This window comes from Erinaceus europaeus, chromosome 5, assembly GCF_950295315.1.
Source record: "Erinaceus europaeus chromosome 5, mEriEur2.1, whole genome shotgun sequence".
NCBI lineage: Eukaryota > Metazoa > Chordata > Mammalia > Eulipotyphla > Erinaceidae > Erinaceus > Erinaceus europaeus.
This window is the reverse complement of record NC_080166.1, coordinates 131,478,798-131,501,051: the sequence shown is the minus strand read 5'-3', so window position 1 is coordinate 131,501,051 and position 22,254 is coordinate 131,478,798. Positions and strand designations below refer to the sequence as shown.

The following is a 22,254-nucleotide window of genomic DNA, read 5'->3' as shown; positions in this document are numbered from 1 at the left end:
TCCACTTCTAGCCTTGTGAGAGTTCTCCAGACTACTCTCCACAGGGGCTGGGCCAATGCAGGAGGGTTCTTTTGCTGCTACAACCTCTCCAACATTTGTTGTGATTGTCCTTTCTGATAGAGGACATTCTCACAGGAGTGTTGTGGTTAAGAAATATATACACACTATGGGATATGTATATACACACTGTAGGATACTTCTCAGTTATTAAAAAAATGATGACATCACCTCCTTTCATCTTCCCTTGCATGGATCTTGAAGGAATCATGTAAAGTGAAATAAGCCAGAAAGACAAGATGAATGTGGGATGATCTCACTCATGGGCAGAACATAAGAAACAAGAACAGAAAGGAGAAACACAAAGGAAAACTTGGACTTGTTGGGCGCATGGCGCCAAAGCAAAGGACTCTGGGGAAAGAGGACAGGGAGAGGGTAGTAGGGGAGGGGCCACTGGGGTGCTGGTACATAGTGATGGAAAAGGCCCTAAGCTGGGGTGGGGTGGGGCGGGGGGTGAGACTGCTTTGCAGACACCTGTCATGGCGAGATCTGAAGTTGAACCCATCTGCCAACAACTGTACTGGAGATCATTAACCTCTCAGTAATTTTTTTTCTTACTTGAAGGCCGGTTAGATAGCTCATCTGGGAGGGTACCAGCTTTGCCACCCATGACCAGGATTCAAACCCTGGCATCATGTGAGAGGTGCTTTGGTACCTGACCATGAAGCTTTGGTGCTGTAGTGCCTGCCCCCCTCTCTCTTTCTATCTCTATCTTTTATTGAAAAAAAGGCAGCCTGAAATAGTGAAGTCTCAGAAATCACACACACACACACACACACACACACACAACTGAATGATGTCATTTCCATCTAGATCCAAACGTTGCATTTCTTTGTCCCTTTGGACATGTCTCCCCTTGGCTCCTATTACTGTAACATTTCCTTTCATTAAATTTTAGGCATCAGACAAAATGCAAATATGGAAGTTAATTATTCTCCCTCAGGATGGTTTATTTATTTTTTTAAAAATTAACATCAAGTTAATTTTAGTTTGTTTCTTTTCTGAATCACTCTGTTATAACAGTTTCCCCTTGGGAGTCTGTCTAGATTTATGGAAAACTGACATACAAAGGGACAGGCTTTCCTTGGTTTTATTCCATCTTGTTGAAACATTTTATTCCAGAGGAGACCATCATGGAGGTACGAAGGACTCACCTGGATCCCCACCTATGAGCTCTAACTAAAAAACCTTTGTGCTTTTTCAGACCCTCTGCTACCGACCTTTGAATTTATCATCGTCTTCCTCCTTAGGGAGCCCAGATGATGGAAGAGCTGCCTTGGAATTGGTGCGAGAGAGAAGGCACGAGTGAGAGCTAGTGGGTTTTGCAAGGATACAGGGTTCCACGATATTTGAATTAAATCATCATCATTTGGAAAGAACTTCGGGTCTTCAGAATGATGACAGCCTGTAGAGGGTGCCGTGAGGCACAGCCATAGTGAGCTTTTCTGCTGGAAAAGCACGTGCTTGTATTATGCGTGGTACAGATTAGATGGTGATCAGCTTCACCTGGAGCCTTTTCTAGGCTTTCACTCTTATTCATTATAGAGCTGTGGCACAGAGGAGGCTGTATACCACTTATTAGAAGACCTTCTATCATCTCAATCCATCCTTTCAATGCCTTCATATAGAGCTCTAACTTGTGGTAAGAAATAAAACAGATGGAGACTGGGGAGACAGCACAGTGGTTATTCAAAGGGCCTTTAGCTTAAGGCTCCCAATCTCCAGGTTCAGTTGCTGGCATCGTTTCAAACTAGAGTTGAGCAGTGCTCTGGTTAAAAAAAAAAAAAGGAAAGAAAAAGAAATGAGGAAGAGAGGCTCACGGAATAGGGCATGTGCCTTGCCTTGTTAGCAGTCTCAGCTGAGACCTGGGTCTCTACCTGCTCTGGCGCTGTGGTCTCAGTGTCTCTGTGTCTGTCTCTCTCTTTTTCTCTCTCTCAGAATGAACAAATAGGATTGGAGGCAATTAAATTGTAATTGAGAGGCTCTGGCTCCACCAACACAGAAAAGTAGAATAGAGTATATGGACTTTGTCATGATTACAAGTTAGGGTACTTAAGAAACTATATATAGGATGGAATCCAAGTTTGTTAAAATCAAACAGCTGAATTTTATTTATTTATTACCAGAATACTACGCAACTCTAACTAATGGTGGAAACTGGGACCTCAGAATCTCAGGCATGGATATGCTTTGCATAACCACTATGTTGTCTCCCTGACCACAAATCAAAATGTACCCTGGCTTCCATTAATCTACCTCTTTTAGAAACCGTTACTTTTTATGGTCTGATGTGAAGCCTTCCAGATACCTAATACTTATCTACAGAAATGTGTGTGTGTGTCTCTCTCTCTCTCTCTAGTTTGTAATGTATACTGATTTGCATCATATAGAATAAGATCATATTTTACATATTGTTCTGACATTTTCTTTTTTCACTTAATAAATTATAATTATCTTTTCATTTCAGAAGTCTGTGTTGCCATATTGAGACTTGGCTTGTTTTAAAACACAGTTGCCAAGTATTCCATTATTTGAATTTATTTAATGTAAATAAAATAAATAGCATTTAAAGTAAAGCAATTGATTTAGGCAATCCTCCACTGATGGAAATTGGGTTACATCCCAGTTGTGTGATTTATAGAGACAGTGGACAGTCAGACGGGAAATTTAGGGTAGAAGGAACGTCATCCTGGATTCCAACTTGAGTCTGATGCTTATCCACATAGATAATTTTCCTGGATTCTCGTTTTTTTAATTTAATATATCTTTTTGATTTAATGATTGACGATATTGTAGGATAACTGTAGGGGTACAACTCCATATAGTTCCCACCATCAGGGTTCCATATCCCATCCTCTCCATTGGAAGCTTCCTTATTCTTTATCCCTCTGGGAATATGGATCAAAATTCTTTATGGGGTGCAGAAGGTGGAAGGCCTGGCTTCTGTAATTGCTTCCCTACTGACCATGGATGTTGATAGGTGGACCCATACACCTAGGTTGTCTCTATCTTTCCCTAATGGTCCAGCGCTCTGGGGAGGTGGGGTTCCAGGACACATTGGTGAGGTCCTCTACCCAGGGAAGTTGCAGATCATGCATTGTACCCCTTGTGGGGAGGAGTCCATAGAACTCTCCTCGTTTGGCTGTGCGTTTCATTCTCATCACACTTTTATCAGGCAAGAGGTAGGCACTCCCTTTCTGAATGGAAGGATGTCAAAGAGCAGCACATAGGATTCCAAGCTTCCAGTTCTAGGTTTCTAACTACTTTGGACATTTTTATCTTGGAATAAAACTCTCCGGTCTTGTGCGTGGGTGGAGCAAAATGCCTCTCTTAGAGTAAGTGACAAAGGGTTATGTGAAGAAAAAGCTGGTACTTTCTGGCCTGGGCTTTGGCGCTGCTTCTACTGCTTCTCACCAAGGGCTCATTAAAATCTTCCAGGTGGGGAGTCGGGCGGTAGCGCAGCGGGTTAAGCGCATGTGGCGTGAGATCCCGGTTCGAGCCCCGGCTCCCCACCTGCAGGGGCGTCTCTTCACAAGCGGTGAAGCAGGTCTGTAGGTGTCTCTCTTTCTTTCCCCCCTCTCTGTTTTCCCCTCCTCTCTCCATTTCTCTCTGTCCTATCCAACAACGATGATAACAACAGCAACAATAATAACTACAACAATAAAAAAAAACAACAAGGGCAACAAAAGGGAATAAATAAATCAATTACAAAAAAAATCTTCCGAATGGGGGCTGGGTGGTAGTGCAGCGGGTTAGGTGCACAGGTCTGGAAAGTGCAAGGACAGGCATAAGAATCCTGATTCAAGCCCCAGGCCGGCTCCCCACCTGTAGGGGGGTCGCTTCACAAGCGGTGAAGCAGGTCTGCAGGTGTCTTTCTTTCCACCTCTCTGTTTTCCGCTCCTCTCTTGACTTCTCTCTGTCCTATCCAACAACAGCAATAACAAGGGCAACAACAATAACAACAACAACAAAAATGGGGAAAAAAGGCTTCCAGGAGCAGTGGATTTGTAGTGCAGGCACCAAGCCCCAACGCTGACCCTGGAGGCAAAATAAAATAAAAGTCTCCCTGCGTGGTGCCCATCACTTTGCTGTCTTCCAAATCTGTGCTCAAGAATCAGTTAGAACTTCATGCCAGGTCGTAAAACTATTTTGTGTAAAAGTTCTAAAACTAATCCCCCCTGAGCTAGGACTTCTCCATGGACATGAATACAATTCATGTCATTGCACTGACTCAGCTGTTACCTGCTCTGGCTCCAAAGTGACATGAGACGGGACAACAACCTTAGGACAGAATTTGTCCCCTGATAATTTATTGTGGCAGACCGAACTTAGTCAGTGTACACTATACTACTGTGTTTCTCTATATATTTACATCTTATTGTGCACTTCTCCTTGTGATAGCTCAGTATTGAATAAACATTTAAAAGCAGATCGGAAATATTATTAATAATGCAAAGGTATCACAAGCTATCTAAAGATGGCGGACAGGCCCATGAGCAGGAAGGGGCAACTTCCTGCTTGTTGAGAAATTTATAAACTGACCAGGTCTCAGGAATGAGCCCTCTCACTAAGTGAGGACTACCTGTACTCATGTTTGTAGCAATCTGGAACTATTGATTAAGTTCACTCCAGCAGTGATTTCTCACATTCGGTCTCATGCAAGAGGGGACTTTTGTTGTTGTTGGTGAAATAGCTTACTTGGCTTTTTTTTTTTTTAATTTTATTAGCTATATTTATTGGATGGAGACAGCCAGAAATCGAGAGGGAGGGGGTGATAGGGAGAGAGACAGAGAGACACCTGCAGCACTGCTTCACCACTTGCAAAGCTTTCCCCCTGCAGGTGGGGGCTGGAGGGGGCTCGGACCTGGGCCCTTGCGCAATGTAACATGTGTGCTCAACCAGGTACACCACCACCCAGCCTTAGAGGGGACTTAAAAAAAATTTTTTTTATCACCTTTATTTAGTAAGAGACAGCCAGAAATCTAATGGAGTGATAGAGAGGAAGAGAGACAGAGAGACATCTGCAGCCCTGCTTCACCACTCACAAATCTTTCCCCCTGCAGGTGGGGACCGGAGGCTCAAACCTGGGTCCTTGCACACTGTAACATGTGTACTGAACCAGGTGCGCCACCACCCGGCCCCTAGAGGGGACTTTTAAAGTGGCTCTAATCAAGCATTCCCACTGTCTCAAAGCTCCTACTTCCAGCCAATGACACAGATGTAGCTTTCCAGAAATTGCCCATGGGAGATGGCCTTTGTCACAGGACTACACCTTGTTCCAGTTTGCACTTAGCCCACTGACTCATTCTTCAGAGTGTGTTTCCAGGATTCAGCAGCCTTAATACAGTGATGCCTGTGACATACAACATTCCAGGGCCCCTGAAAATATATGTCTTCCCATAATGTAGACAAACCCATGCATGCATTTTTAGGATCTGTTAAGTCCACTGCTCAGTAATTATTCTTCTGCTGTTTCTCCTCCTCTTCCTCCTCCTCATTTTTCTCTTCCTCTTGACACCTCTTCTTCTGTCTCCTCCTCCTCCTGTGTCTCCTTCTCTTTTGTCTCCTCCTCTGCCTCCTCCTCTTCTGTCTCCTCCATTTTTGACTTGACTGTTTCCAAATCATTCACCACTCATTCAACTGAGCACATATCTTCTAAGTAGTAGGTCTTAGATACCAGAACTACAGAGGAAGAAGACACACATCTTTTCTTCAAGGTCGCCACGGAGGCAAATACATTACAGGAGGGAAAAGGCAAAACTGCCTGCAGGAGTCTGGCTCAGTGACAGTGTGTAGCACGTGCAGAGCACCTGCAGCTGGGCTGTGATGACTCTTAGCTAGAATGTTGGAAATACTCAACCAAATGAGTGAGGAGGGGAAAAGTCTCCATCCCCTTCAAAAAAAGAAAAGAAAAATGATCACTGTGGTGTGTATTGGCGCCAGGTGTCGGGTTGCGACACAGAGGAGAGAGAGAGGAGATCTGGAGCGGAGAGGAAACACAATTCTTTATTGGTGCGGGCACCTCAGAGTTGGGTGAGAGCGCAGCAGTTCGGGCCACGTGGAGCTAGCCAAAATGGCCGCCTCGCACAGCACCCTTTTCTGCATTTAATCACTGAGGTAAAAGCAGGCAATAGAGAGAGGGGCGGAAGAAGAAGGGCTTTATAGGGCAAAAAACCGGGAGTGACGAGCCAGGACAGGATTGGTTAGGAATATCCCAACTCACGTGGGAACTGGCAGTAGGCTGAGGGCACAACATGGCGGAACAGGCTCTCCGAGAATGTCCCAACTCTTGCAGGAACTAGCAATAGCCTGAGGGGACAACATGGCAGATGTGATTGCATCTGCACAATTTCCCAGCAGGTGTGTTTGCATATTTTATGGGAAGGGACCTGCAAAGAATCTTCTACAATGCTGACTTCCTCTGGCAGATATGATTAGGGTGCTAAGGGCAGGAAATTGTTCATCCTTTCACGAACTCTCTGATTCTTTTTTTGTATGAGTCATACAAACCCTTTTACCAGGTTTACTACTTTTGCTTTTAGATGTAGTTGTTTTTTTTTTTTAATACCTTGTGAATTAGACACTGGGCTCCAATTATTTTTAGAGAAGACACTTCAGAATTTGGATCATGCTTCTTTGTGACATGTACAGAGGAGGAAAGTAAAGCTAAACACATCTGGTTCATAATGCTGTCCTTTCTTCTAGGAAAGGAGAGGGAAAGAGGGAGGGATGGACATTAGAAAGAATTAGTATGAGACAAGTTATTTTGACAGGGAAAAGACATTTGTCTCCTAAAGCCACCGTCTTGTGCTTTTACCAGCTGAATCTTAACAGAAGCCCTAGACTAATGGTTCAAGAGGTGCAAGTGGCAGAGTGTGACTTCAGAGATTAGGTTATAAAAGACATATGACTTCCTCCCCTCCCTTCCTGCTGGACCACTCATGCTGGGAGTCAGTCACCAGCTGCCAGACGCTCTATGGAATGGCCCATGAAGTGAGGAATGGAAGTGTGCTGCCAACAGAATTGTAGGTGTACCCTCTGGGATGTGAGTCTTCCAGTTCCTGTCAAGTTTTAGGAAGACCACAGTCCTCCTGGTTAAAAATAAAACATGAGCCCTTTCATGAGAGACCTTGATTCAGAACCACCCAAATACATGGCTCTGGAATACTGACTCATAGAAACTATCTGAGGGGTCAGGTGGTGGCGCACCTGGTTGAACACACATGTTAAAATGTGTAAGGACCTGGGTTTGAGTCCCTGGTCCCCTCCTATAGGGGGAAAGCTTCACAAATAATGAAGCAGTGCTGCAGGTGTCTTTCTCTGTCCCTCTCTATCTCCTTCTTCCTCTCAATTTCTGGCTGTCTATATCCAATAAATAAATAAAGATAATAAAATAATAATAAAGAAACTGTCTGATAATAAACACTGCTCTAAGATTCTAGATTTTGTACCATAACTAATAGTCCCATAAAAGCCTGTTTAATTCAGCTGGAATATTCTCTGGAGGTTTCTAATGAAAAACAAGAAGGATCTTAGAGAGATTTTTTTTTTTTTAAGATTCTAAAACCAAAACAAATGTGTGTGGGATTTCTATTCTTTCCAATTTCGAAATTGGTATAATTTTTTGTATTCACTTTTTAAATGTAGTTTACGACAGTGAATTTTTATTAAAATATTTTATTTATGACTTTTTAATCATTTTATTGGGGGGGCTTTGATGTATCAAAGCAAAGGACTCTGGGGAAGGAGGGTAGGGATGGGGCTTTCTTATCCTAATAAATTCTGCAGTTTGCCAAGGAAGGTATTTAGCTTAGTGATATAATAACTAGGTAAGTGGAGTTGGTTAAAGATGAGGAATACCAGAATTTTCGCTTGGGTTGCAGATGTAAATCTGCTTTACCTTAAGCCAAATGAATTCAAAGTATGGTTTTTCTATCTTCCGTAACTTCTTTTCTTTAAATCCTCCAGAGAAGCGAGTTTATATGAAGAGCTCTGGTAGAATAAAGGGACAGTCTCTGTGCTTTGATGGAAATAATAGCTGGAACACTAATTCCCTTCTGGATGGGGAGACAGCATAATGGTTATGCAAATGACTTTTGTGCCGGAGGCTCTGAGGTCCCAGGTTCAATTTCCAGCACCACCATAAGCCAGAGTTGAATAGTGCTCTGGTAAAAAAAAAAAAAAAAAAAAAGAAAGAAAGAAAGAAAGAAAAAAAAGTAAAAGAAAAATAAAATAAAAGTTAAAAGGAAGTTAATTTCCTGCTGCATAAAATTATATAGACTTTGGAAAATACAGTATAAAGTCATTCGCACTAAATAATTTTCATAATAATGTACTTTTCATAGGTCACCTGTAGTCTCTGTTCACTCCTTTCTCTTTCTAGATTTGTATCTGAAAACAGCAGATTGTCATTCAGAATATCTATATCTCTACCTGTCTCTTGGACTCTACCTATTAATATGTATCCAGTTTCCCACAGGATACTCAGAGATTATCTTAATTTTACTCAAACCCATGCATTCATAATAATGCTCTATTTAACCCAAGGCACCCCAGACACAGGGTTTTACTTTTGTTCTTAGAAAAGTTCAGTGCTCAACTCCCTAGCTTTGAGGTTGCTGCTAAGAAGAAAGAAATGTCTGTGGAGAATTTTGCATTATGTTCATGGAATGAAACTTTGCAGGTGTTGGCTGCTCCCCACCACATGGTGCTATTATGGAAACGATCTCTATTTCCAACGTGTTCAGATCTTGAAAAGATGAAGTGCTAATAATATGATGTGAATTCTCTCGGGGGGGGGGGGGATTTCTGGAGGATTGAAGGAATGCTCGTAGGGAGTGCATGGCCTAGAGTGTGCACTGCCTGAGAAAAACCAGACATCGATACAACATAAGGCCAAGATAGAAGCAAGACATGGAGATATTGGAGTGTTAGGGGGAACTGTGTCAGCGGAGCTTGGATTTCCTGGGTCTCAGTGGAATCTGTCTGCCTTGGAGAACTGGAGGGGCAACAGATGATGTTTGCTGTTGAGTTTAGTTCCCATGGCACCTGGATTGCTTGAGAGCTTCTCAACATTAGCACTGCTGGTATTCAGGGTTGGATAAGTTTTTTTTTTTTTTTTTTCTTTAATGGAACAGAGAGAAGGAAAGAGGGAGAAAGAGAGACAGAGAGACATCTGCAGCACTGCTTCACCACTTGTGAAACTTTCCTTTTACAAGTGGGGACTAGGGGCTTGGACCCGGGTCCTTGGGCCTGGCAACCTGTGTGCCCAACCAGATGTGCTCATGCCTGGCTCTGGATAGTTCTGCGAGGGGTGGTGGCAGCCCTGTGAATTGAAGTCTTTAGTAACATCCGTGGCTTCTACCTCATGGATGCCAGTAGTACAACCCTACCCCTTTAATTTTGACAGTCAACTCTCTTTCCTACTTTGCTATATGTTCCCTGAGGTCCAACCTGGGAACAACTGGCCTAAATAAAACCTGTGGGAAGCATTTTATTAGCATAAAAAAAACCTGTGTTTAAAGCTTCACCAAGAAGGGATTCTTGAGTCAGGAATACGTTTTTGCTTTCTGCTAAAAGGATGCCAAAGGTTGCTTGACTAGTGAGGTGACCAGTAGATCCAACTCAGACCCGAGGGCATCTCCTTAAGTTTCAAGGTGTCTTCATGCCCGGCAGCTCCCAGAGGAGTGGTTCCGAATCACCGCATGCTGACAAAATCGCAGGTTATTAGGACCCAGAGTTTCTGATCCCATTGTTCTGAGGAGCTTAAGGGGGATTCTGCTTTTCTGACAAGTTCCCAGGTGACAGGGTCACAAATACAGCAGCACATGTTCGCTGTTCTTGAAGAAACTACATTTGACATTATCTGGCTTTAGGTCTCTGTTGGTTTCCTTTGTGTCTCTCTTTTTTAAAAAAAATATTTTATTTGTTTTCCTTTAATGAGAGAGAAAATGATACATAGAGACACGCACACAGAGAAAGATCACCTCTGGCTTATGGTGGTGCTGGGGATTGAATCTGGGACCTCAGAGCCTCAGGTCTGAATTTTTTTGAAGAACCATTATGCTGCCTCCCCAGTCCCCCCTTCCTTGTGTCTTTCTTTGTGCCCAAGATTTTATGTTTTCTGTTTCCTATTTGCTCTTTTATTTCATTATTATTTTACTTACTCCCCCATGACCCTTAATCATCGTCCTTATTTTGAATTTTGTACAAATGGACAAGGGAGAAATGCCTCCTATCCCTTTGCTTTCACTGGGCGTATTCTATTTTTCTCTTCTCCAAGCCCCATGAGAGTCAGAGACAGTTTTTCTCATGCTGCATCTTGTACCGTCTCCCATGGCTGCCAGTCTTTTAGGACATCTGTTTCTTTGAGGGGGTGGGGGAGGACCATGCACGCATACCACAGTTGTCTATGATCTGGGGTCAGCAATTTAATATGCTGCCTTGATTATAGTAACACATTTTTAGGGCATATCTGACTTTCAGATCTTTCTCTGAGCTGTAACCGGTTTCTTGGAGTTCATTTTTCTACAGGGGCGTTTGAATACTTTGCATAAATGTATAATTTTACACTTGCCCACATCAAAGCTTATCTGTGAATTCCCTGCCCACTCGCACATCCTCACGAGGTGTCCCCATTAGATCGCATTTTATCCCTTAGGATGGATGACTTAGGGTCATGTGCATGCTTAAAGCTGTCACTGCATCCCAGCCTTTCTTAGCCATAAATACCATTTCAAAGTGATACAGATGGATTCCCAGGATACCCTCCCTATTGGTCATACAGTTCTCTCTCTTTGTGTGTGTGTGTGTGTGGGGGGGGTGATTTTCTCCTTTACGAAAGTGCATCTTTAGTGGAGACTCCTGCAGTCAGAGACAATTAACAAGATAACAAACAAGTTTATCGACCTGTATACCTCATGTGTGCACGGGATATGTTCCAGGGAAATATGGTGACATGGATTCAGACTTAAACAACATTTTTATAGGAAAGGGGAGGGAGTGGTAGACCTCTTAGGGAAGATGCAGTGATTTTACTTTATTATTATGATGATGATGATGAAAGATGAACCCTTAGAAGAATCAGTGGGAAATATGATGTGATGACAGCTTGTCATTTCCTCTGAAGAGAGCTCATCTTTGCTGGCTGATGAGATTTCTAGCAAAGGGGACTTAGAACAGTTTGATCCTTTGGATGGTGTCTCTCTCTCTCTCTCTCTCTCTCTCTCTCTCTCTTTCTCTCTTTCCCCCCAGGCTAAAATGAAAGCCTCTTTTTGCATAGAGTGTTTTTGGCACCTACAGCTCAAAGTAGTCAGTGCAACAATGTGACCTACTCAAGACTGGCATGTCCTGAACTTCTGGGGTAACTCATTCTACTCCCCTTCAATCCCATTTCAGTTGTGAGTTAAAATAGCCCATGTTCCAGCTAGTGCTATCTGGATTTCTGGCTTTTCTAGATCTTGTGCTATGCTAATTTCATGTGTGTTTTATGAGTAGGGTGGTTTGGATGGAAAACATTGTGTTAGAAAAGATTGCTGTTTACGCAACAGGGGAAGAGGACTTGATTGAATTTCTCTGACTGTCCTTTCTTACTCCCTCGCATCTCTGACTTTCCCTTCTACTGGTCCCAATCTGTGTCACTGTTTTCTCTTGCCCAGTTAACCCCTGGACTCCCTTCATGGCCACCTCACTACCCTAGAGGGATCTTCCTTGACACCCAGACCAAGCCACCCAGTCACCCTCTGCTGGAGCACACAGGGCTTCAACACCAGGACACTCTGCATGGTGTTGTAATGTCTGAGTTCTGTAAGGCTCTGAGTGTGTGTGTTGGGGTCACTGCGAATCCCTAATGTCAGTGCAGGGACTGGTGTTAAGAAAGGACTGCATCCTGATTACTGGCGGGCTCACTTGTCCTGTCTGTTCTCCAGAATAACACTAAGAAACCTCAACTAACCATGCTTCTAAACTATCCCATTTTGACTCTCCACGATTTCAGGGTTCCCCTCCCTTTGCCCACTTGTCTTCATCTTCGGAGCTCTTCTCAGATCATTCATTTCCTTCCTGTCACAGTTTCTAGATCCCTTAGTCTCCTCACCACCCACTTCTGTTGCACAGGGGCACATGGGCATCAACACAAAAAACTCATGGAAGGCTCCTTTCTTCCTTTTTTTTTTTTTAAACTACACATCAGGACTGTCAACTGTCAGAGGTTTTAGCACTCTGCTGACTAACGTGACAAATCCCCCTGCAGTGCCTCAGCTAGTCACATGGTGCCTTTTAGTAAAATAGGCAATGCAGAATGACCCTATAAAGACTAGAACATTCTGGTGATTAGTGGTAATTTGAAATACCCCCAGTTGATGCTGTCAACCACAAACATCCACTGGTAAAATGTCACTGTCACATTTCCCAAGAGTTATCTGTATAGTATAAGCGCATCTGGACAATACCCATGTGTCATGAAATCATACCCATTACAGATGTGTGTGTGTGTGTGTGTGTGTGTGTGTGTGTATGTATATATTTCCGAACACTGTCTTATATTATGATGTCACTTCCTGTCAGTAACAGTGCTGCCTGAGAAAGTAATGTGTATATAGCAGTTAAAATCCAGGATTTGAATATAGATGGACCTGAGCTCTACTTCCCATGAATTACAAACTGTATGACCTGGGTGGTCATACTCTTGCCCTTCTAAATCTCAGTTGTACATTGCTGTAAAGTCATGCAGTTATGTAACACATTATATTTCTTTTTAAAAATATTTATTTATTTATTCTCTTTTGTTGCCCTTGTTGTTATTGTTGTCATTGTTAGACAGGACAGAGAGAAATGGAGATAGGAGGGAAAGACAGAGAGGGGGAGAGAAAGACAGACACCTGAAAACCTGCTTCACTGCCTGTGAAGCAACCCCCTGCAGGTGGGGAGCCCGGGATCCTTACACTTTGAGCCATGTGCGCTTAACTCGCTGCACTGCCGCCCAACTCCCAGCACATTAGATTTCTAATAGCTCTATAGTTAAAAAAGTAGTGTCCATTGAATGGGTATACAGAATTATAGCATCTTTATATTATGGCTTTTCCATCCTGTAATTTAATTTTGAATTCAGAAACTGGATCTTATATGTTTGTGCTTGTTAAATTTTATCTTATTGATTATTAACTCCCCCACCCCAATATTTCAAGTTGGGAAAAATTAAAAATTTTTTTTCAATCTTCACTTTTGGATCTGTTTGTTATACAGGAATTTGCTTATTGGATATTTAATTCAATGTATAGATAAAAGTGTTAAGTATAGCACACGTTGTGTAGAACAAGATATCCTACATTTAATGAATTGAGTATTGAATCTGTCCAGTTGGCTGGCGTATTCCTGATCAGCTTTCTTCTTTAATTCTGATGAAGATCAAGAAAAATCCTGCCAAAAGTCCTCTCCCACAAGAGTTTTATGAAAGCCAACAAGGTGAGACCACCTTAAGAATTTTCAGTGGCCTCCTAGGAGCACCTTGTAATTTTGACATTCTCATTAATAACATAGGAGCTAGGGACATATAATCTGAAACACTGATTCTTCTACAAAGGGAAATTTATAGCACTAGGTCTGGAGCAACACAAAAATATGCTTCAATCTATTCTAGCCTTTCTCTCAGAACAGGACAGGATGGGGGAGGTATGCTTCGGAGACAGAAAGGAGAGAAATGATGGGAGGCTTTTAATTTCAATGTTCTTTTCCCCTTGGGATAGCACTGGATGGCACAGAATGAAAGGGAGGATATGCCAGAATAGTGTCATGTGGAATAAAGTCTTTATAGCATTAGCTGCATAAAATAAGTACTGCCTCTCCCTCCCCAGCCCCCTGCCCGCCCTGTTAGAAAATGGGTATGTTTACTATTCTCTGTTCACCCGGGCTGGTCCAGCCTCTGCATTCTAATGGTTACTATTAGGCTAGCGAGATACTTTGCATAGAATAACATAAATAGCATTGCACCTTTCTTAGCAGCACTCTATTGCCATTTTCAGTTCTCCATTACACCTGAATAGGTCCCTAGGGTATCTCTCAAAAAGGAAAGGAGACAGTTCCATGATGCCGACCAGACTTCTCTGGACAGACAACCCCACCAATGTGTCCTGGAGCTCCGCTTCCCCAGAGCCCTTCCCCACTAGGGGAAGAGAGAGACAGGCTGGGAATATGGATCCACCTGTCAACACCCATGTCCAGCGGGGGAGCAATTACAGAAGCCAGACCTTCAATCTTCTGCATCCCACAATGACCCTGGGTCCATACTCCCAGAGGGATAAAGAATAGGAAAGCTATCAGGGGGCGAGATGGTATACGGAGGTCTGTGCGAAGCTGTACTCCTCTTATCCTATGGTTTAGTCAACGTTTCCCTTTTATAAATCAAAGATTAAATATATATATAAAAAGAAAGACTGAATGGTACTTTTCCCCAAGGTTCACAGCAAGTTGTTACAGCATTAAGACCATAAACCCCAGGTAGGAGCCTCACCTCCAAGCAGCTGCAAAGCTTTATTTTATTCTAGGAAAATGAGTCAGGCTCAAGCTGTTGCTTCTAAAAGAACATCCAGGATCCAGTCCCCACCTGTTTCTATAAACTCACCTCCCACTGCTCCTCTTTGCATGTTACATGTCCAGGAACAGCCAGCATTTAGTAGTTTTCCCTCCACACCAGTGTAACTTCATTCCTGGGATCTTTGGCCATGCATCTCTGTCTAGGAAAAGACTTGCTCCTCAACTAAACTTGAACTCTTCTCCTCCAGGAAGCCTTCCTGGAACCTCTAACTGAGGCCAAGGTGCATGTGTTTCTCAGCAGCTGACATTGGAAGGCACCTGCCCCTGCTGTAGTTATTATTCCTTTTTTTTTTCTTTGTGCCTCTCCTTCACTTTCTAAAAATCCTTTGTACATCTAAAACCGACCATATGGTGAATACTCAGAGGTACTCAAAGTGGGTAAACCGAGAGGCTGACTATCCCAAGTAAGACTATGAGAGCAGCTCTGTACCAGTAAACAAGCAAATACGCTGAGGCCACATCCTATTCAGAAAGAAATTCAGTTTGCTCTAGTTTTGAAGGTACAGTTGTCAAATCCTACTCTAGTCATTGCCATTGTATGTGTTGTCACACAGCTAATTAATGTTTTGCCCAAGTGGGCAAACACGAGTGCTTTTTATCCAGAAGCAACATGTGTTGTCATATCAATAACTAATGGGTTTAATATGGCTGAGGAGACAATTCTGTTCCGATTCAGAGTCTTTAAGACTTTGAAGGAGTCTCTTCCAAAAACGATGGGATTTTGATAACATTTCTTATCTTTTTTAAACCTCCTGACATCCAAGTGAATTGGTTAATCTAGTTCTTAATAAGTAGAGGGGCTTTTGAAATATTATACCTATGGGATAACTTATTCATGCAAAATTGTTTCACAAGTGATGAAGTCCATTCCTTTACTTCTGATACATAGAAATAGGGGAAAAAAATATATGCTTGCAGCTGCCATTACAATAAATTTACTGATAACTAAGAATGAAACACATCTTGCTGTGAATTATAGAATCAGCTTAAACGACTCTCCGGATTTTCTCACTCATGACAGAGTATGAGATGAGCTAGGCGGAAAATGTGGCTCCTGGCAATTATTATTCCCCCCTGCAAGAATTTAACCACGTCTTACTCAGTAGTACAGCTTGAGGAAGATTAGGCTTGAATGGACTAGACAACCTTCTGAGGGCTGCATCTTCATTTCAGACCTGAGTAGCGCTTCTTTCTCCAGCTCAGAAAGTCCAACAGGATATTGAAAACATGTTAACCTTCAATATATGTTGAGATTCTCCGATGCTTCTCAAGAGCCAATATGAGACTGTGAGAGTTTTGTTTGTAAGAGCAGACATTTTGATGCTTGGAGTTTGTCAAAAGGGCTCACACCCACACTCAGCTGGCACTACCACCTTTTTTTTTCTTTAATTCACATTTAATTTTGAATATTTACTTATTTATTACTGTTAATAATTACTTTATTTATTTATTTATTTATTTATTTATTTTTACCAGAGCACTGTTCAGCTCTGGCTTATGGTGGTGCAAGGGATTGAAACCTGGGACTTATGACTTATTTATTATTTTTTAGTTTGATAAGAGAGAGAGAAATTTCAAAGGAAGAGGAGACAGAAAGGGAGGGAGACAGATAGCTGCAGCCCTGCTTCACCAGTTGTGAAGCTTCGCCCCTGCAAGTGGGGAGCGGTGGGTGGGGGGCTTGAACCCAGGTCCTTGCGCATATTAACATGTGTGCTCAACCAGGTATGCCACCGCGCAGCTCCACTCATCATCATCTTTCTAAAGGCAGATCTGATTGTGTGACCATATGCTTCAAGTCCCTTAGTGGTAGAATCCAGACATCTTAGCTTGGCCCACCAGGCCCTCCTCCAGCAGGTCTTAAAAAAGTAAATGCCCTTGAGGTATACTTCCTGCCACCCACAACACCTCAGCCTGTGACTCCTTCTGCCTGGATATGTGATCTCTGCTATTCTTCCAGGGGAACTGACCACTTGCCAACACTGCTTGGACACCACTGCTCTTTCAAGCCACTCTTCACATTGTGTGTATGCAATTTCCCTTCTCTTTGGTGCTCTAAGCTCTCATTATCTCAGTGGGGCACTTGGCGGAACAGAGTCCTGAATGGGTTCACCAGTACTGACACACAGATGAAATGCACCAGCTCTCAATAGAAAGTATTCTTCAGGGAAGTTCTGCAGATGATGCAAAAGTCAATTCTCACCAGCTTGGGGTGTTTTTCCCACCTCCAACAAACTAGCTTTATTTTAATGTTGAAGTTGTGAAAACATCAGAGAAAAGCAGCTTTGGTTTACAATTTTGACTTTTGCTCAAATGTTTTACTTTCCTCAAAAGAAAAAAACATATATATTCCAGCATCGTCTGCACAATTCTCATTTTTTACTTCCCCCCCATCCAGAATATGTTTACTCCTGGGAGATAGCTCAGCTTGTTAGGGCACAGAACTGGTATGCCTGAAGTCCCAGGGGCCCCAGGCTCGATCTCAGTCACCACCTTATGCCAGAACTGAGCAGTGCTCTTGTCTCTCTCATCAAACAAAATATTTTTAAATATTTAAAAACCAGTAACAACAAATTGTGCCCTTGATCCATTCTTTCCTTCACTGGTATTTTTGGAGTGGGTTTACAGTTTTGTAGAGAGCAAATATGAGAAAGGTATCACTATTTTTCTCTTCTTTTCCTTTCCTTTTTTTTTTCTTCTTTCTCCTTACTCAGAGTGATTCTGTGCTGTGACTGTTATGAGGGGATCTCTATTAGTTTTGCTCCCTAAGTTGTCCTGACACTGTTGTCTGGCTACGGAAGAAGGGCAAACGCTAGAAGAAGAAGAAGAAGAAGAAGAAGAAGAAGAAGAAGAAGAAGAAGAAGAAGAAGAAGAAGAAGAAGAAGAAGAAGAAGAAGAAGAAAAAGAAGAAGAAGAAGAAGAAGTTGTCACAGATCTTCCTTATGGATTATTATTATGTCAAAGTTATTTCTACTATATAAAGTCACTGGTTTATATAGTCATGCTCGGCATTCTATATACTTATGGAATGGAATTAATTATTGCCTGCCAGCTTAATAAATCTGAAGTAGACACAATGGACAGGGCATTGTGTCTCAGAGTACTGAAGAAATTTTGACCTTCCTTTCATTTTTTAAAAAAAATCGTTAGTGATTTAATAATGATTTAACAAGATTGCAAGATAACAGGGGTATAATACCATACATTTCCTGCCACCAGAGTTCTGTGTCCCATTCCCTCCATTGGAAGTTTCCTTATTCTTTATCCCTCTGGGAGTATGGACCAAAATTCTTTATGGGGTACAGAAAGTGGAAGGTCTGGCTTCTGTAATTGCTTCTCTGCTGGACATGGGCATTGGCAGATGGATCCATACCACCAGCCTGTTTCTCTTTCCACAGTGGGAAGGACTCTGGAGAGGTGAAGTTCTGGGACACATTGGTGAGGTTGTTTGCCCAGGGAGGTCAGGATATAATCATAGTAACATCTGCAACTTGGTGGCAGAAGGGTACTTAGATATTGCCGGTCCCTGTTTGGGTGCCAGATGCCGGGCTAGCTTTGAGGGCAGGACAGAGACGACCAGGAACTCATGGCTGAGCGGGAAGGTAATCCCATGTGTTTTTTAATCAGAAAAGAATCTGCCTTTAAATATCTTCTAAGATAGAAGTGGTAGGGTAGAAAACAGGAAGTGACTAGGAGAGGGAGCAGAGTGGAAAAAGAGCGTGAACCAGTGGGGATTAAACCAGTGGGGATCTAATCAGTGAGGATTAAACCAATGCCCTATAGGCAGGGCGGGTCTCAAACAAAACAATGATTATGTAAATAGACCCCAGCGTCAAGCAATGCAGGGGAACCTGGCGTGACACGAATAGAAACAAGCAGAACTAGCCAAAGGAGAAATGTTGACCAACAACATATAAAGCAGGACAAACTGTTTGATAAATAGGAACTGAAAGGTAGGAATAAAGCAGATGAAACTAGGGATCTTTGCGTGGGAAGAAACCAGGGAGTCTATTTAAGGTATGATTCAAGGTTCCCATGACTGTAGTAATTTTTACCTGTACCTAATAACTAACATGCAGGTGAACTAAAAGTATTGTCTGGAAAGAGGGTGTCAGACTTAAGAATAGGGCTAGAAAGCTGGATGAGGGCAGAGAGTAGCTTCCAAACCTAAGGAAAGTATATGAACACCATTAGCTGTTAACCCCACATATATTCCTGTTTATCACAGGAGCCTGTGTGGCCTCTGCATCCCTGTCAGTCTGAGCTCACACTTCATGGTCACAGCTGGGAACATTCTAGGTGGCACTCATTTCAGGACCTGTCTTTCTTGAGTGGCAGAGTAGATTGACCCAGCCTCCCTTCAAAGAGTAAGGTCAATCCCTACCACTGCTGCTCTACAGTGAGGGAAAGGTCCTGGAGAGGCCCACTGGAGAGGCCCCTGGAGAGGCTTAGATGATGTTCCAGATCCTCCTTTCACTTTTTTGTTTTGTTTTGTTTTGTTAGGGCTTTGTGCCTGCGCCAAGAATCCACTGCTCCTGGTGGCTATCTTTTAATTTTTTTCTTTACCATTCTTATTACTGGTGTTTTTGTTGCTGCTGTTGGATAGGACAGAGAAAAATCAAGAAAGGAGAGGGAGAGAGAAAGACACTTGCAGACCTGCTTCTCTGCCTGTGAAGCGACCCCCCTACAGGTGGGCAGCTGGGGGTTCAAACCGGGATCCTTGGGTAGGTCCTTGTGCTTCACACCATGTGCGCTTAGCCTGGTGTGCTTCTTCTTCTAGCGTTTGCCCTTCTTCCTTAGCCTGGTGCGCTACCACCCTGCCCCCTCCTTTTGTGTGTAAAGTTGAAAAAAAACTGAAGCTCAGAATCTTCAGTGACTGATCTAAGAGGATGTCTAGGCAAATTTCGGAAAGCACTTAGCTTCATGCAAAGCATTTCCCAGAGGGCAGTCCTCCCTATCTTTCATATTAAAATTGGGGACTATCCAGGAGGCTGGGACTTGGATTGGGGAATTAACTGTCTCTCACCTCCCACTGTATTTTAATTGACCCTTGGAGAAGAGTGCAACGTGATTAATTAGCTTTCAGTGAGACTGAAGCCCCAAACTTCCTTGGCCACTTTTAGGTGAGGCTTTAGACTTGGAAGCATGATTCTCTACTTGAGTTAGTGGTTAGTCAAGTTAACAAGTGGGCCCAGTGCTTCTCTGTGGTTTGTAAGACGCCATATTGAGTGGGGGTCCAGCTGAGTGTCTGCATGGCACTCTGGTTTTGGCTTAGTTAACCACAGGACAGGGATGGGGGAGATAGCGCCCCCCAAAATCAAGCCAGGAGTCTTTTCTAAACGATACCCCCACACCGGTGTCTGCCTTGCTACCCTAGCTGGATTTTTTCTTTAAAAGGTCACAACTATTGTTGGCGGGCAACTTAAATCATTTTGCAATTGCAGGAAAAAAAAATACCAAAGCTTTGTGCCAGCTTCCTGCCTTTTATTCATAACAAGAGGACATAAAAAAGAATTGTCCTTGAAAAATGCTTTGTCTTGGAAAGCTTGCAGAAAGGTAGTCCCCCCCCTCCGTTTTTAATCATAAAAACATTTCGAATAGCAGCATTTGTCAGTTTCTTTGCTTTGAGCTGCTTGTAGGGACTGTAGGTGGGATGGAGAAGGGAAGAGCAGCCCATAATTGAGCATGAGAAGCACCTTAAGGGAAGGAGCAGCCTCTTCTCTCTCTCTCTCTCTCTCTCTCTCTCTCTCCTTTCCTCCTTCTTTGCTTACTTCCTCTTTCCCTCCCTTGCTTTTCTTTATTAGATAGGATGGAGCAAAAGTGACGGGGGGATAGAGAAGGAGAGAGGAAGATATATCTATAGCCCTGTATTCTTGCCTCTGAAGATTCTCCTTTGCAGTTGGGGAGCTGGGAGTCAAACCTGGACCCTTGTCCATGGTGATGTTACAGAAATGATTCCCCAAAGCACAATACCAGAGCTGGTTCTTGGTGAAAGAGAGTAGTTTTATTAAACCGGTGTATAGGAGACTCCGGATCACTCCAGGAAGTTCTCCTCGCACCTCGGAAAAACCCACAGTTTGATTGCCAGCTTCCTTCCCAAAGGGGCAGAGGGATCAGGTTTATTTAACTATCACAAAGTAGGCAGAAACAGACAAAGGCGATCTTTCCCATAATTGCTGTACATGCTTCTTATCTGGGGCCTTAGTGTGGGCAGAGAAGGGGAGGCTTAGTGCCTGGAATGTATCAGTCTGGAGATGGCCGGATTCCTCCCTAGTCATCTTTTTTCTTTTTTTTCCTTTTGCTTCCAGGGTTATTGCTGGGGCTTAGTGCCTGCACCATGAATCCACTGCTCCCGGAGGCTATTTTTTTCCCTTTTGTTGCCCTTGTTGTTTTATCTTTGTTGTGGTTATTATTATTGTTGTTACTGATATCGTTGTTGTTGGATAGGACAGAAATGGAGAAAGGAAGGGAAGACACGGGGTGGGGGGGCGCGGGGAGAAAAAGAGACACCTGCAGACCTGCTTCACCACTTGTGAAGCGGACCTCCCCCCTGCAGGTGGGGAACTGGGTGCTCAAACCAGGATCCTTATGCAGGTCCATGCACTTTGAGCCAGGTGCGCTTAACCCACCTAGCTACCGCCTACCCCCTATCTTTACCTTTTAGCTCAGTTGTCTTAGGCCTATTAGCTTAGGAATGTGGAGGGGAGGAGGGGTAGCAACTATAGCCACTGCTGTAATTGCCAGGAGAGCAAGCACAAAGGAAACGCAGTCTTAGGCTCTGTCCCTCTGTCACAGAGGAAAGACAGCTCTCTACCAGGCACACAGATTAAAATACCTACATGGCGTGAGTTAGGAGAGATGCACTCTGTGTTCATCTCTTTCCCATGACAGTGACGTGTGCTCAGCTGAAACGTCCAGCCACCACCTGCCTCCATCAGCCACCCCTCCCCAGTTACCTCATAATTCTCTCTAGCTTGGTGAAGCTCTCTGGGTGCGGATCTCTGCATATTTAACATGGAGGTGGTTTTTAGTATTTGCTGGTGCCTGGACATAATTGATAGGTGTTCTCTCCTAGTCTGGGGGTTTGGGTGGGCACTTCTCACAGCAAGTCTCCCTTTTCTACAGGTTGGGGAGACTTGATGTTTCCTTGTTGAACTTGCTTCCATGCTCCATCTCCGTGAAGGCTCTCACTGGTTACTCTATTTTACTCCTGTTCCTACTTGATACTGATTTTGTTTTCTTACACAAATTAGGTGCGGCAATAATAACATACTATAGTTTTGAAAGATCTCAGCATCTAATGCAGTATCAAGCACATAGCACACAATTAATTCATAAATGATTTTCCATTAACTAAACTATCACACATATTTTGAGGACATTTACCCTTTTGGCATTTTTATTTCGGACTGACTGCCTACTAAAGTACATTCATCATGGTAATTAATTGATTTCCTTTTTAACTACTGGGAGAAGAACGCTTTGCATTTCTGCTAATGTTGTCTTGATCTATATATTGACTTTAATGTTTGTTGGACACTTTGCTGCAATGCCTTTTCAGACATAAAAGGTCATCCTAGTTATGAATCACTCTTTGAGATCCAGGAGACA

At 43.0% G+C, this 22,254-nt stretch overlaps 1 protein-coding gene across 1 annotated transcript in view; it reads left to right on the top strand.

The window, feature by feature from the left end:
- Positions 1 to 22,254, top strand: part of FGF14 (fibroblast growth factor 14) — a 713,205-nt gene that overhangs the window by 55,064 nt on the left and 635,887 nt on the right. The gene's annotated exons all lie outside the window — the stretch shown is intronic.